Below are 14,988 nucleotides of genomic sequence, written 5' to 3' on the forward strand. Positions count from 1 at the left end.
TAGAAACAAGAATTGATAGGTTTTAATGCCAAGAATAATACCTCCAGCCATTGATGCTATTCATTGTTTTTGCTACGTTTCTCACTATGTTTGGCACTTCCAAACTCTTTTCCACTTTATTTAGATGGTGTAATACTGAAGGGAATTGAGTGAGTGAGTCTGGGGACCAAACACTGTATTTATAGCCGAAGCCTCCATCAAGCTTTGGTGTTTACGTGTCCCACGTGCTCCTATTTGCATGGGATCAGTTATGAACGTGATGATTAAGAGTGGTGGACCACTTCAAGGACTCCTAAGTGATAGATTTGTTCTCACGAACAATTCCGTGAGAAATGGTCAACATTCTCCCACTTGGTCCACAATTCTTAATCTAAGATTTCATCTTAAACCCATCGATAATCTGCATTTAAGTAATAAATACATGAATCATGACGATAGATCTTCTAATAACGAGTATTACCTTCCATGTATTACTATGTATTTATTTTTTAAATATTATAATTTATGTGGGAACAATTTCTTAATGAATAAACCATATGTTTATTTTTGGTTCAACACAGATAAATTTTTCTCAAAAATTAAATTAAGGTGCACATCAATATGAGAAAAAACATCAAAATATTTAAGAATTTCATTAAAATAAAATTGTTCATACAATGAAAAATTACATAATGGAACCAAGTCTCATGTTCAGAACATGATCCTTGAATTTCAACGGTGGCATGCCCTTAGTCAAAGGATCAGTGATCATTAGTTCAGTGCTTACGTGCTCAATGACCACTTTATTTTCTTTAACACGTTCCCTTATGGCTAAATATTTAACGTCGTTGTGTTTACTCCGACTCCCACTTTTATTGTTCTTAGCCATAAAAACAGCAGCTGAATTGTCGCAATACATTCTCAATGACCTAGAGATTGAATCCATAATTCTAAGCCTAGAAATGAAACTCTTAAGTCATACACCATGTGAAGTAGCCTAAAAAAAAGAGACGAACTCGGCATAGTGAAAGTGGCAGTCAAAGTCTGCTTGGCACTCCTCCATGATACAGCTCCATCGACCATAAAAAATATGTATCCTGATATTGATTTGCGTGAATCAATACAGCCAGCAAAGTCAGAATCTGAGTAGCCAATTACTTCCAAATTGTTCGTTCGTCTATACATAAGCATGTATTTTATGGTTCCTTGAAGGTACTTCATTACTTTCTTTGCAGCTCTCCAGTGGTCTAAACCTAGATCACTCTGATATTTTCCCAACATTCCCACAGCAAATGCAATGTCAGGTCTTGTAGAGACCTAAACATACATTAGGCTTCCGACAGCAGAAGTATATGAAATGTTCTTCATTTCTTCCATTTCAAGATCGTTCTTTGGGAATTGATTCAAATTGAACCTATCATCCTTCACAATGAGAGCTACACTTGGTGAACAATCCTTCATCCGGTATCTCTCTAAAACTTTATTAATATAGGTTTCCTGAGACAGACCCAAGAATCAAGATACCTCGAAATCTGTCTCTATGGATCTTAATGCCAATGACATAAGATGCCTCACCCATATCCTTCATATCAAAATTTTTACAGAGGAATTGTTTCACCTCATGCAGCAAACCCTTATCATTGGTTGCTAGCAAAATGTCATCCACATATAAAATAAGAAAACAAATTTTACTCCCACTAACTTTCTGGTATATACATTGATCCATAACGTTTTCTACAAAACTGAATGAATGAATTGCATTATGGAATTTCAAATATCATTGGCGGGATGCTTGTTTTAAACCGTATATGGGTTTCTCGAGCTTGCAAGCCAATTGCTCACCATCACTAGAGGGGAATCTTTCAGGCTGTTTCATGTAAACCTCCTCCTCTAGATCTCCATTGAGAAATGCTATTTTCATATCCATTTGTTGCAACTCTAAGTCAAAATGGGCTACTAATACCAAAATAACACGCAAGGAATCTTTCTTAGATACATGAGAGAAAGTCTCTGTGTAATCGATTCCTTTTTTCTAAGTGAATCCCTTAGCAACGAATCTTGCCTTGTATCTCTTAATGTTGACCAATGAGTCTCTTTTAGTTTTAAAGACCCATTTACATCCAATGGCTTTTACACCATTAGACAACTCAACAAGATCCCAGACTTTGTTACTCTTCATAAAATTCATCTCTTCCTTCATGGCATTGTACCATAATTCTGATTCTTTGCAACTCATGACTTGTGAAAAGAACTCGGGATCATTTTCGGCTCCAATGTTATAGTTCGATTCTTGCAGATACATAACGTAATCACTAGGAATTGCTAATCTCCTTACTCTAACAGATCTTCTTAATGTTGCACCATCATCTTCCTAAGAAGTATGTGGTTCAAAAGTTGTTGGCAACTTTTGAACTACCTGATCTACTGGAATGTCGTCAGCAGCTTGTGGAACGTTAATGATTGGTTGTTTAACCCCAATTTGTACTTGAGGGGTGTTGTAAACAATAACCAATCTATCACTTGAGGTGGAAGGTTGAGATTCTGAATGATCATTCTCAGAAACTATGTTCCTGGTTTGATCGCTCCCACTGATCAAGTCATTTTCAAGAAACTTTGCATTTCTTGATTCCACAATCCTAGTATTGTGAGATGGACAATAAAATCTATAACCCTTAAACCTTTCAGCATATCCAATGAAATACCCACTAATGATCATTGGGTCTAGTTTCTTCTCTTGTGAATTATAAATTCTCATCTCAGACGGGCATCTCCAAACGCGCATATGTCGCAAACTCGATTTCCAACCTTTCCATAATTCAAATGGCGTTTTAGGAATAGCCTTGGTTGGAACTCAGTTTAATATATACACTGTCTTCTTAAGTGTTTCAGACCACAATGATTTAGGAAGATTAGAGCTGCTAAGCATACTCCACACCATGTCCAATAATGTTCGGTTTCTTCTTTCTGCTACACCATTCTGGTCCGGTGAACCAGGCATGGTGTATTGGGCAACAATCCCATGCTCTTGAAGAAACTTTGCAAATGACCCAGGTGCTTGTCCATTCTCTGTGTATCTACCATAATATTCTCCACCTCTATCTGATCTCACGATCTTAATTTGCTTACTGTATTGTTTCTTTATTTCAGCCTTAAAGATTTTGAAGGCATCTAATGCTTCGTTCTTGTTATGAAGCATGTAGAGATACATATATCGCGAGTAATCATCTATAAAAGAGATGAAGTATTTCTGGCCATGTGAGTCCATGTCTGGACTACATATATCAGTATGTATGATCTCTAATATGTCTGAATTTCTATTGGCACATTTCTTTGACTTGTTGGTCTACTTTCCTTTTATGCAGTCTACAGAAGTCTCAAAATCAATAAAATCCATAGTATTAAGTACCCCTTCATTTATTAATCTTTTAATTCTATTTATGGAGATATGACCTAATCTCTAGTGTCATAATTTAGAGGAATCCTCATTAATAACACATCTTTTAGTGCTAGTGTGAACATCTATTGAATCATAAGTGATTTTGTTTTGTAAATTAATGCAGTAAAGACCATCAGACAAAATACCATTCCCAACACAACCAGATTTATAAAATAAACTGAATGATGAATTTGAGAGATTAAAGGAATATTCAAAAGGTACTAGTCCTGAAACTGAAATCAAGTTTCTAGAGAAACTTGGAACATAAAAGGTATTTTCAAACTTTAAAACAAAACCACTAGATAAAATTAAATAGCAAGTTCCTACAGCTTCCATATACGAGCCCATCTTGTTTCCTGATAAGATGCTTCTCTCACTTCCCACTGGCTTCCTTAAGTTTTGCAAACCTTGCAAGGAATTTGAAATGTAAATTGTTGATCCAGAATCAATCCACCATGTGTTAATTTTGACATAACCATATTAGATTCATAATAAACAAGTGAGATTGGATTACCTTTGTCTGCCTGTCATTTCTGGAATTTGGCGCATTCCTTCTTTATGTGTCCCTTCTTTTTACAGAAGAAATACCTGAAATCTTTCTTAATACAACCTTGGGGTGGTATTTTGCCTTTTCCTTTCAATTTGGCTTGAGATTTGCCCCTTTCATGCATTGCCAGCATTGCACTTTCATTCTGTTCCATCATCAGTCTCCATTTCTCTTGAACACACATGGTCATGAGTTCATTAATTGACCATTTATCCTTATGTGTGTTGTATGAGATTTTGAAGGGTCCATATTGATGTGGAAGGGTGTTCAGGATGTAGTGCACCAGGAAGGACTCCGACATTTCAACCTCGAGTTTCTTCAACTGAGCCACATTGTCCCTCATTTGCATAATGCGCTCACACACACCTTTCACACTGGTGAGCCTTACGGATGAGAACTTCATGATTAAGGTGCTTGCTAGTACCTTGTCTGAAGTGACAAATTGTTCATCAATGGCCTTTAGTAAGTCTCGGACCTTTTCATGTTAATCGATAGAACCACGAATACTAGCAGAAATTCTAGTCTTAATGAAAATCATACTGAGGCGATTAGATCGCTCCCATCTCTCATAAAGTGCAATGGCTGCTGCATTGCTGGTATCAATGAGTGCTGGTGGTTCGTCTTTCCTAATAGCATAGTCTATATCCATCCACCCTAAATGAAGAAGAATTCTCTCCTTCCAGACCTTATAGTTATCTCTCTTAAGTTCAGGAATATCATAACGAATATCTGAGAAATTTGCAGGTTGTGTAACTGAATATAGATTACATATTTATATTAAAATTGAGGCCTAAATAAATATTCACATTTTACCAATGTAAATAAAAATTGAATCTAATGACATAAAATTGCCTATGGGCTAAATTTTTAATTCAAGTAGATTCAATTAATCTTTATGATATAATTTTATCAAATTATTTACTTAATTCATAATTCTAAAGGTATATTATGATTTGATGTATATTCTATCTTAAACCTTTATGATAAAACTATCAAATTATTTACTTAATTCATAATTCCTGTGGGTAATTTATGAATAACTTGATATTTTATCCTAATTAATAATATAAATATAATAAAAATTCTTGTGGGATAAAATTTATTATATTAAGTATAATTAATTACAATTAATGTCTAATATTCTTTACGTGATCCTAATCAATTATAATAATTTTACTTAATTAAAGATGTTGTGGCTATTCTCTAATTAATTAAAATTATATGGATCACTAGACATTAAATTGCATAAAACTAACTTAATATTATGAATTACATAATTTTAACTAATATTAACATGTTATTATTATGCACAAAATATTCATAATATAAGCATAAAATTGCATAATCAAAACTATAATATTATGCATAACATTTAATTTCATGCTTTAAACTATATACTCATTCAAAAATTGCATGTATTAATATAAAGCAAAATTAATCAATTCATGCAAACTAAATACGAGCGTAATAAACAAATTTACACTACAATTATCCAAATTGCATATAATTAAATTAAATAAAAAATTATAAGCACAAAGGGTATGGGCCCAAAAAACCCACTTTACAAACCATCTATAAAAGTGGAGAAAAAAATTTTTATTTATTTATTTATTTTTAAAATTTTTCCATATAAACGACATGTCGTTTTTCCAGAATGAAAAAACGACGTGTCGTTTTCCATATTGTTTAAAAGAAAAAGTGCCATGTAAACGACATGTCGTTTTTGTTAAACCTATAAACGACGTGTTGTTTAGTTCGCTATACTGAATGAACGCTGCCCAGCTAAACAACATGTCGTTTTCCACAAAATTGAAAACTAAATGTCGTTTATCTTCATACTGGATAAATGATTTCCGACCTAAACGACATGTCGTTTTCATCAAATTGAAACGACGTGTCATTTATCATTATACTGAATACAAACTCCTGAGCTAAACGACATGTCGTTTTCATCTGATTGAAAACGACGTGTCGTTTAGCATTACTAAATGAACGACTTCCCTTTTAAACGACATGTCGTTTTCATCAAACTGAAAACGACATGTCGTTTATCAACACTGAAGGAATGACTCCCTCCCTAAACGACATGTCATTTTCAATAAGGCTGGAAACGACATGTCGTTTTGGTCGTCTTCAACCTCCAGACAGCACGCATATTCGAATTTCTTCAGCCATTTTCACATCAAAAATCACGTTTTTAATCACAGAAAGTTTAGAAAAACTATTTCTCTATGATTTCTTAACTTTTTTCAAATAAAAAACGTCCAAAAATAAAAACTCAAAATTTTTTCAAAGTTTCAGCCAAAAACAGGGATGAACAGAGTATTGATTTTAAACACCAAGGCAGAGGTTTATATGGCTCTGATACCAACTGTTAGACTAAAAACAATTCTATAATGCGGAATAATACTTTAGAAACAAGAATCGATAAGTTTTAATGCCAAAAATAATCCCTCCAGCCATTGATGCTATTCACTATTTTTGCTACGTTTCTCACTGTGTCTGGCACTTCCAAACACTTCTCCACTCTATTTAGATGGTGTAATACTGAAGGGAATTGTGTGAGTGAGTCTGGGGACCAAACACTGTATTTATAGCTGAAGCCTCCATCGAGCTTCGTGTTTACGTGTCCCAAGTGCTCCTATTTGCATAAGATCAGTTATGAACGTGATGATTAAGAGTGGTGGACCACTTCAAGGACTCTAAGTAATAGAATCGTTGTCACGAATAGTTCCGTGAGAAACGGTCAACATGAGTAACATTCTTCTATTTAGATTATGGTCCATTAATTGTTTGCGAAGCTAGCTCTTAAAATACCGTTTGATCTTATAGACCTTTTGAGAAGATTTCTACCTGGAGTTCCTTCCATCTCAAATAACACGGTTTTAGCATAAAAAAGAAAGCAAAAAAGGGGAAGAATGGTAAAAATGGCGGCCTTACTGTTTCAGTATGCTTTTCTTTTCAATATCAATGATTCGTCGTAGGTACTACTGCTATCTGCAGATTGCTTCTTTTGCTTTACTGGAACAAAACAAATATTAAAAAAAAAAAAAAAAACTAGGGATGAGAGTTACCAAACACACAAAATAACAAAAATAATCCAAACGAAAATTAAAAACAAAATTAAAAGATAAAAGAAGAATTGGGCTTTATAATATTATAATCTTATGTTTAATTGAAAAATTATTACAGAGCTTTTTACATTTTTTCCATTCGAGATTTTGATTTCATTTAAAAAAAAAATATAATATATGAATTTCAGAAAACTTATGATTCAATACCTCCATTAATTTTACAATTAGAACTTTAATAGTGTGATTGACACATGACATCCATACATCAAATGCGAGTCTCTGACTGGCCAATATGGTATTAATATCCATGTTAACCAATTAGAGAATGACATGTGGCATGTTAATTTGGTAACACAAAATTGACTAAAAGTACCTATTTGAAAATTGATTAAAAGTTACAGTGCCTTAACCAAAACAGTCACTGAAACGGTATTCAAAATTTTGTTTTTCAATTTTAAATTTTTAAATTTTTTATCTAATCATTACTCAAATATAAAAAAAAATAATACAACTTTGACAAACTTCAAAATAAAATACAAAAATTAATATAATTGTTACAATCTTAAAAAAATATAAAAAAATTACATTCAAACAATTTTTTAACTTTATTTATTCATTTTCACAAACTCCATTACAATACTAATTTTAAAATATATTATTATTCAATTTGCTTTCCTCTCTCCTTTACCAAAACATAATAAAATATTTTTGCTCAAATTATTTCGCTATTATTAACAAAATTTTGAGATACTTTAATTTAATCATCCAAACATGCCATTAAAGGAAAAATCAAGTAGATAGTAGAAGTAATTAGAAAGGTGAGCAATGAATCAACTACATTTCAATGGCAAAGACATTAGTGCTAAGATTTAGAAAGAAGCAAAATACATTCTTCATCTGCCTAATATGTCCATGTATATATGCAAGTTTTGTATAGTTATTTAAATAAATGTAGGATCTACCATAGAAGAAAAACCTAGAATTTTCATTTAGGTCCAAAGTGTGCCTATTTTTTTTTAAAAAGATTGTGTAGGACTTGCACTCCTTAAAACTATATAGCTCCTTTCCTATAGCAAAAGCCCAGAATGATCGCTTTGTAAGCTAGGGTACATGTAAAAGAAGAAATTATTAAAGAAAGAGAGAGTTTTTAGAAGCTAGTTATTGGAGCTAGTTTTGCTATTAATGGGCCCTCCATTGCTTGTTGAATCCATGCCACTACGGTAAAGGAAAGCCCTACCATTGAGAAGTGCTATAATTACAAGGAGACTTTATAAAAATAAATTTACATACTAACGTAGTTTTATGTGATATGTAAAAATAAATTTACAATCTAACGTAACATATCAAGTAATGTATCATTTTGTAAATTTACTGTTGAGAAATCCCTTTGTGGTTAAAACATTTCTTTTATTTATTCAATGTTCGGTTGGTTAAATATGACTCTTAACTAGTATAGTACTTATCAAGTAGTCATGTAATACCAATACATGATTTCATCCTATAATAAAATGCAACATCAGTTAAAATTAGGACCTAAAGAAATTAGTTTCATATGTATAGCTGATCACTGGGAAGTTAAGAGATCTAGACTATGATTGACACAAACTGAAAAGAAAAGAAAAATGATAACATTTCTAGATAATACATACGTACCCTTTCTGCTATGGTGTCTTCTAATGATCATGCCAGGGATAACACTGCAAGATAGTACCCGTGTCATACGATTGTCTAAGCAGTCAGAAATTTCATTCCACATTGTTATTCAAGAGTAGTGTTAATTACACAGATAGGGGCATAGGTTAAAACACGGAATAGGCTAAAATGGATGACGGATATATAGTCTATCCATTAATTTAGCCTCTCGTGCACTCGCCTGTGTCCCAATCAATTTCATTCAATAAAACATGATTCATATAATATAGCTCAACAAAAGAAATGGTTTGGAGCCACATATATAAGTCACTCTTACTTTGTAAAATCTTAGTTATTACTTGATATTTATTACATTCACTAAGAGAACACACATCAAGTTTAATACACTGCACGAAAAATCTAATGAATAATGGAAAATATGGTTTGTGTAATTGAAAGTGCAATCAATAAGACAACCGCTAGAAATGAAAGCAAGGCCCAAGGACTATTGAAATAATCGCGCCTTAATTTTGCCATCCATACATTCCTGCGCCTACTGCAATGCATGTTCACATCCATGGAGGTTCTATCATAAATAGAGCTGCTGGTTGGAATAGTACTGATATTGAGACCAAGCTTGTTAACAAAGGTGGAAATAACTTCATCATCACCCAAACAATTATGGATAATTCCTCTTTGATGGAGTAACTCAACATCCTTTGGAGATTTAATGAGCTCTTCCATGAAGCTCACATAGCTGGTGACGTAATTGAAGCCATTGTGTCGATCACAATATTGCTCATATGCAATTAAATTTCGTAAGTAAGTCTCTGTATCATTTCCTCTGCTCAAAGGTGAAATCTCCATTAGCCCTTTGTTGAACTTTATGGAAAACATGTCACATTTATCTGCCTTCTTGAACTTGATTCCAGCCTTTGCAAGCTCTTTGGCACCATGTATGTTCCAATCTTGAATCTCTCTAAGAGCAAGTAGACGCTTAAAAATCTTTGCCTTTTTGAATTCGACTCCTGCCTCATGAAGCTTTTTGCCATAAGGTATTGGCTTCAAATTTTCAATCTTGTCCAGACAAAATAGACGCTTAAATTTCTCTATTGTCTTTAATTGGACTTGATCCATTTGCGTCCATATTTCACACGGTTTTGACTTCTGGTCTTCATTCCTCATTCGATCATGTAGTGGAATGACACCATTACAAATAAGACCAAATAGATGCTTAAATATCTCAGCCTTTTTTAGTTTGACTCCGGCCTCATGATGTTCTCTGGCTTGATCTATTTTCGTATCAAGTATTGAAGTACTAATGGTTGCATGTATGAGGACAAGGAGATGCTCAAACTCTGCATTCTTGAATCTGAACCCAACCACTAAACGTTGCCATACCATTTTTGGAAGTGAAGGGTTGTGAGCTTCATGTGTCAAACAAAATAGATTCTTAATCTTTTCGGTTGAATTATAACTTGATGCATCAACATTCCATTGAAATGGTAAAAAGTAAGAGAAAAAACTCAGTGCCAGATCATTAAGTCGTTACTGGATAATCTGAGTTGTGGAGGTTGAGCTTTCAACACTAGTAATTCATTCTTTCTCCTCAATATCGACAATATGTTCTCCTGAATTTCCAGATCTACTAAGTCGTGTTTCGTTACTCTTGCTCATCTTGAACAATTTAGCCAAAATGATGAATGGATGTTGATTTTCAAATAACAGTAGATCATGAGCTATTCTAGGAAGCACCTACCACATTTGAAAGATTGGATCACCTTTAGGATCTCTTGTTTGTCGATATATTTTATACTTACAGAACAACTCAATAATGAAACACCCATCAAGTAGCATCATTTCGACAAACTCATCTGGGTTCTGGCTAATGTATTCTTCATAGTATTTATGAGCTCTTTGTTCTAATTCTCTCAAGGCCATGATGTATGTTTCTACACTTACTTTCGTTCTTTTAAGCATCTGTTGTAAATAGCACAATTTTTACTCTTCTATAAACCCCTAGCCAACCTTGCCTTGGTCATTGTAAGGACCGATGGCAAGCAGCACAGGCTTATAAGCCTTCTCATTTACGTCACGTAACTCCTCATGCACTTTATACATACAATGCTCTTTAGCAATTTGAGTCAAGACAGCAAGCTTTTCCTCAATATAAGTGGAGAGTGTATTCGGCCTGCTCATATTGTAGAGAAGTTGTACAAGTCTCTGTTCCTAATACAAAGCATACAAACTCTCACTAATTTTGACGAAAAATTCTGATAGAAAATTGCAAGATTTTTAATTCTTAATGCGAATAGAGAGAGTAGAGCTCATATTCTAGAGAAATACTACAAAATTTGTGCTCCAAGTATTTTCATACAAATTGTCACTAATTTTATATTCTTTTCCATAAAAATATTACATGTCATCCCTCATCCTTACCTTTTTTTTTTCTAGAGAGAGCAGAGCTCATATTCTAGAGAAATACTAAAAAATTGGTTCATAAGGATTTTGTCATCCCCCATCCTCGATCTCCATCCGCTCAAATGCTCTGTGGTACTTATGCACCACATCCAACATCATACATGTCGAGTTCTATTGAGTCGGAATGTCCAAGCACAACATGGTAGAACATGAAATCTGAAGTTGTTTGGCTATCGCCTTAAAGTTGCCAAACCTTTGGGGGGAAGCCCTCACATACCTCACAAGGTTGCAGACTTTGGTAATGGAATCATCAACGTCCTTCAACCCCTCAACAACTATACATGTATAAACTCATCTTTGACAAACTTTTGGTAATGATATGAGCACAATATCGAACATGTATAAACTCATTTTTATGAATGATATCATCTTTTATCGCCGTATTCCACTTGAACCACTCAATTGCAATGTCATTGGTACTGAGATTGTTAATTGAGATACAAAGGACTTTTTGGATTCCCCAGTCATTCATTCAGTCATCCATCGCCGCACCAATGGATGCACCCTCGTGATCAATAATTTCTTTAAATCCAATAATCCGCTTATGCATCGTCCACTCACTATCTACAAAGTAGGTTGTGATACACATGTAGCTGACATTTTATATGGACGTCTATGTATAAATCGTAAATGAAATTATCTAGCCAATGGTAATAAACATCTACTTCATTTCTGCCATCTCCTTCGCATAACTCAAAGAAAAACAAAACAAGAAAAATTGTTGTAGATTAATTATAGGTTGATTGAGGATCTAATTTAATGCTTGTTAGGCTTACATATGTGATATTTGATATCCAACTTGTTGATCATTTTGTCAACCAAACTAGCTAATTTGTGGACAAAAACTTGCTCCGTGTTTACATACTATGACTATGAGTACTTTGATCAATGACCTGCTCAGCACCCATCTCATGATTTCTTGTGGCTAAGATACACTGATTAGCTAGCTATACGTTTGAAAATTTTAGAAGTGGTTAACTACTTCTAGTTGGGGACAATTAAATTAATTAGCTGTAATTTATAGACGGGATCGAGGACTTAAACAATAGTGTAGATGGTGAATAAATATATATGGGGCTAGAAGCCTATAACTTATTTTTCCAATTAATTCATATACATATATATATATATATATATATCTACACAAATTCAAACTAAAGATTAATTGAAGATATATCAAAATTAATTAAAGCCTAGCTAGATGGAAACAGACAAATCAAATCTTTGTATGGGTTGTTGCTGGTTGGAGAAACATCACATATTGCTTTGTGCACGTGACATGTGCGTCCTAGGTCTATCTAACCAGCTAGCTCATGGGCTCAAAATGCCTTGTATCATATATATTCCTAGATATATAGATAGATGAAGTTTTCCATGAATACCAATTAATGAAAGTATGCTTCATGAATGTTATCATTCATGCATTATTGTACCCTTTAGAATAAAACAATTCACAGTTTCATTTTCACAAACACCTTCCCTGCATACACTGGTGCTATTTCTGTGATTTCACAGTGTTCCACATTTACAAGTAACCCAACATTTACAAGCAATCCATTTCAAAACACCTTCCATGCATACACTTTCACTCCACCGTAATCCATCCCATTTTACATTTACAAGCAACCCAACAGCCAACAACTAGACCCAAACAACTATTATAATGTAATCTTACCGTGACTTGGTGGATGTAGATATTTTGGATGCTTCCAAATGATGCTTTCAGTTTCAAGCAATGTAATTTTCGGGCGTGATGTATATGGCAGTGAATGCAAACAGACGATGTAGACGATGACAAAGGCTGAATGGTGTAGACGAAGGCAAGATCAGTGGATCACGACAGCAAACAGGAATGGAGCAATAGAGACTCAAAGATGGAAGTGGGATTTGTGAACAAAGAAGATTCAAAAGAAGGGAGAGAGTGAGGGGAAGAAGAAGGAAGAAAGGGGGTCCTGCATTTTGGACCCTCGTGTGAAGAAACGACGTCATTCGACACTAAGTGAAATGGCGTCATTTATTTTTATTTTTTTAAATTCATTTAAAATGATGTCGTTCTACATTAGTTTTTTTTTTTTAAAAAAAAGTCAGAGTTCGGAATTTAATGAAGCTTTGAACTCCGACTCTGACTCTAACTCCAAATTCTGACAACTCCGACTTCGTCGGAGTTGGAAATGGAGCAGAGGTCAGACGAAGTCAGAGTGGGCGGAGGGCCAGGTAAGGCCCACAAAACACGTATCTAGGGAGGAAAGAGGAACATTCATATCACCTGCACGAACTATAGCCTGCGCAATTGGACAAGGAACACGCCACACGGGGTGGTTAGAAAGGACAACAAGTGATGTCTAGAGCCAGCCACTCGCCTATCCTTGAAGTTGCAGTAGTGGGCGCGCAATCCCTTAGCTTGCCACAGAGGACAGACGAGGGAGGGATGCAGACACACGCATGAAATGGCAGAACGACGATTGGCATGGAAGGTACTAGCAACACTTGGGACCATCTTGACCGAGGTATATAAACCCGCCCTGAGCTCAGGTAAACAATCTTTGAACACTTCATGCAATAATTCTCCACTCTTGAGTCAATAAGACCCATATACTAACTTAGGCATCGGAAGTGTTCCTCACCACCACAAGCCTCCACTCTAGTGACTCCTGCAAGTCCAGTGAGTAGAGTCGAAGAGCACTGTCAGTTGGATCGATAGAATAACGTGTCATTCGTATGCCGGTAGCAACGTGTTCACAAACCAAATGCGGACAAGAAGAATCATCAAGAAACGTGGAAGCGATGCTTGTCAAAATAGAGGACATGATAAAAAAGTTGACAACGGAGGTGGGAAGTCTCCGGTCGGAAAATGAAGCCTTGCAATGAGTGAATAGCGAGGTAATGGGAAATGACAGACCAAGCTAGAACTAGCATGCCGATTCGCAGAGTGTTGTGAAAGTAGATGTAGCAGGGGAAGAGAGAATACAGATGCATCACAAGCTACAAGACCTCATGGACAAGTACGCAGAAATGAATAGGAAGATGGGCATGTGATCCTTGCTCACTGGCATAGACTTGCCGTACAATGCGAAAATCATGGCAGCACCTCTTTCGCCCAAGTTTAAGGCCCGCGAAACACATATCTAGGGAGGAAAGAGGAACATTCATATCACATGCTCGAAGCATAGCCCACACAATTGGACAAGGAACACACCACATGGGGTGGTTAGAAAGGACAACAAGTGATGTCCAGAGCCAACCACTCGCCTATCCTTGAAGTCACAGTAGTGGGCGCGCCATCCCCTTGCTTGCCACAGAGGACAGACATGGGAGGAATGCATACGCACACACGAAATGGCAGAACGACGATTGGCATGGTAGGTACTAGAAACACTTGGGACCATCCCGATCGAGGTATATAAACCCGCCTTAAGCTCAGGTAAACAATCTTTGAACACTTCCTACAATAATTCTCCACTCTCGAGTCACTAAGACCCATATACTAACTTAGGCATTTGAAGTGTTCCTCACCACCTCAAGCCTCCACTCTAGTGACTCTTGCAGGTCTTGCGAGCAGAGTCGAAGTGCAACATTAGTTGGATCGATAGAATAACATGTCATTCATATGCCGGTAGCTACATGTTCACAAACCAAATGCGGACAAGAAGAATCAACAAGAAACGAGGAAGCGAGGCTTGTCGAAATGGAGGACATGATAAAGAAGTTGACAACGGAGGTGGGAAGTCTCCGGTAGGAAAATGAAGCCCTGTAGAGAGCTAATGGGAAATGACAGACCAAGCCAGAACTAGCACGCCAATTCATGGAGTGCTACGAAAGTAGACATAGCACGGGAAGAG

Source organism: Juglans regia, chromosome 7, assembly GCF_001411555.2.
Source record: "Juglans regia cultivar Chandler chromosome 7, Walnut 2.0, whole genome shotgun sequence".
Classification (NCBI taxonomy): domain Eukaryota; kingdom Viridiplantae; phylum Streptophyta; class Magnoliopsida; order Fagales; family Juglandaceae; genus Juglans; species Juglans regia.